The sequence below is a fragment of the Echinops telfairi genome, unplaced genomic scaffold (assembly GCF_000313985.2).
Source record: "Echinops telfairi isolate 266 unplaced genomic scaffold, ASM31398v2 ScPeMD7_5868;HRSCAF=6743_1, whole genome shotgun sequence".
NCBI lineage: Eukaryota > Metazoa > Chordata > Mammalia > Afrosoricida > Tenrecidae > Echinops > Echinops telfairi.
The window spans coordinates 3,770,956-3,773,778 of NW_022109768.1; the positions used below are offsets into that span (position 1 = coordinate 3,770,956).

A 2,823-nucleotide genomic window follows, 5' to 3' on the forward strand; every position below is an offset into this window, starting at 1 on the left:
GCATCCACATTCAGACTGCATCATGGCACTTGTCCTGTGTATAATTGGAAAGCTGGGGCTGGATCTCTTCTCCCACTACAGCAACCCACACCCTGATTGGTCAGAACTCCAGTCCCTCCTTAGCACACTCATCAACTCACTGCCGGCAGATAGACGGACAGACTGCCTCTGTGGGTTTCTGGGACTATAACTCTCTACAGGAGTAGAAAGCTTCATCTTTCTCATTAGCAGCGGCTGGTGGTTTCCAACTGTTGACCTCGTAGTCGCAGCCCCATGCATAAGCCTCTAGGCCACCAGGGCTCCTCTTTAGCACTTATGGGCAGGTGACAAATCTACCAGCTAACCAGGAAGACTGAAGACTAAACTAGTCATAGAGCAGGATCTCCCTGGCAGCACTTTGGTGGCCATAATTATGAAAGGCCATAATTAAGAAGTGCTTTCGGAAAAAGACATCGAGGAGTCTGATCTGCTGAGTCTGAGGAGATAAGAGTTCTCCTACGAGCCATCCCATGTGGACTGAGCCCCAAATATGCCAAGAACATGTTGTACCTCATTATGAATGGAAACCAGCTCCCAGGCAGACGGGATTCAGAATTTCATAAGCTAACCAATCTGTCTTTCTCCTCTCTCACGGAAACCATTTAAACTATTCAGTGCAAATTCTTAATAATTGCTTCTGAGAGTCGATGTGTATAGGCTTTTATTCGGGTGTCGTATGAATTTGATCTTTAGTAGATTCTTATTAAAAATGTAGAGCCTTGTGTTTCCGTGAGACCATCTGCATTGACTACCAGTAAAATCCTCATGGCGATCCGAGAGCAAGCCAACTGTTTATCTTTAAATGAAATGTGTTAAAAATTAATAATGCATACTTTCCTGTGTGGCTTATAGCTGAAGCAGAGACGTTAGAACAAATTTCACAAGGAAAAAACAATAAGAAGGCAGCACTATCCCTTTCCCCCATCCCCACTTTCTTCCCACTTCTTCCGTTTCTCAGGTGCCTCGATCCTTCGTGCTGCCGGAGTGGCGAGCTGGCAGCTTTGAGCGGGTTTTAGCCCTTAAGTTCAGTATTGAGGTGTTTTGGGGTAGGGGTGAGAGGCGAAGGGGCGGGCACTCAGATGATAACTGCTGTGGGATGGTAAAAATAAGGGGCGCTCCACGTGAGGTAAGATTTGAATTAGCCTCTGCTCATCCTTCCTCTAAATCAGTGTTTTCCAAAGTGGGCGATACCGCCCCCTCGGGACAGTGGAAGGTTCCAGGGTGGCTGCAAAAGCAAATAGCTACACTCTGTGGGCAATAGTACACACGTTTTTCATCGCCACGGGGTTGCTGAGTAATATTTTCTTTCTTTTTTCCCCTGAAAAGGCCAAGTAAGTTTGGGATCCTGTGCTCGAGATAAGTGGCACCCAGCCATGCCACTTCAGGAGTCTCTGGGTGGCACACTCAGTTGCTAGCCAAAAGTTTGGTGGCTCAACCTGTCCAACCCACTGTGACGCACCTTGGGAGACAAGCCTGGCAGTTGATCTGCTTCTGGAGGGTCCTAGGCTTGACTACCCCAGAGAGCCTATTCTGGGCAGACACAGGGTCACCAAGTCAGAACTGTTGGGAATCGGAATCACCATCACACCACCACCACCATCCCCACCACCATCCCCATCACCACCATGACCATCACTAGCATACCACCACCACCACCACCAACAACAACAACAACAGCATGACAGTCATGTGACCTGGGGCAAAAGAAAGCATTTACCATTGAACCAGCATCTACCAGGCTCATTTCCTCTACCACAGATTAACAAAACATTGCTTTGATGAAATGGGAATGGCTTCATAAAAGATGGGTCTCTTCCACAGAGGCACGAACATGGAGTCCACATGCTGTAGCTATTTGTTAAATTTGGTTTTCATCCATTGCTTTTCTCTGCTTGGTTAAGCGTGGATGAAGACACCAGTGTTTGCGATTTGTTTTCCGCAGTGATCAGGACACAGGCGTTCGGAACTATCTACCATTTTATATATTAGTTGTAACTTTGAACAGATCACGCTTGGTTTTTTACACTGCAGTAGATTTGTCCCCTTAATTCAGTTGCAGGGTCCACAAGAAACCTCAATCACAAATATAATGGGAGGAGGACAATGACTGTATCTTGAAAGGGACAAAGAACACAAAGAGTAGACACTTCATCCCAGTGAGGGAGGCTGTTAGCACGTCATCAAGGCCTCGGGTTGGGACACAAGTAAAATGTGGCACGGAACAAAGGCAACCGCCACAAATTCAAGATAAGCGGCAGATCAGTCCCTCACACTTACAGGTGGTGCTACGGACTTGGAAACAGGACCATGATTTCTACAGCATGCATAGTTAGAAGGGGTTATTGGACTGGTCTAGGAGCTTCGCAACAAGGCAGTCACGGGACTCCCGATAGAGACGCTGCCACTCCAACAAGGATAAATCGAGGCAAAGCCCCCCCAAATCGACTTTCCTGTGCACTTTGCCTGACACGAAGATTGTCTGCATCCTTGGTTAATGATCAGCAGGGATTCACTGGAGGCTTAATCTAAGCGGGAGCTCTGCCAATGGATTTTGGGCTGTTGCTAGCCTCCACAGCCTTCTGCAAATCGAAGTGCTCGGAACTGCAACTCTAATACATTTCAAAGCTGAACTCATTCCTGGCACTGAGTCCATTGCAGCTCCTCGTGCCACTGGAGGACAGAGTAGACCTGTCCCTTTGGGTTTGGGAGACGGTAACTTTTTATGGGAATAGAACGTCTCATTTTTCTACAGTGAAGCAGGCTGGTGGTTTGGAACTCCTGACT

General features: G+C 47.4%; 1 protein-coding gene across 2 annotated transcripts in view; it reads right to left on the reverse strand.

The window, feature by feature from the left end:
- TRIM2 (tripartite motif containing 2) overlaps nt 1–2,823 on the reverse strand; it is a 158,014-nt gene that overhangs the window by 115,468 nt on the left and 39,723 nt on the right. The gene's annotated exons all lie outside the window — the stretch shown is intronic.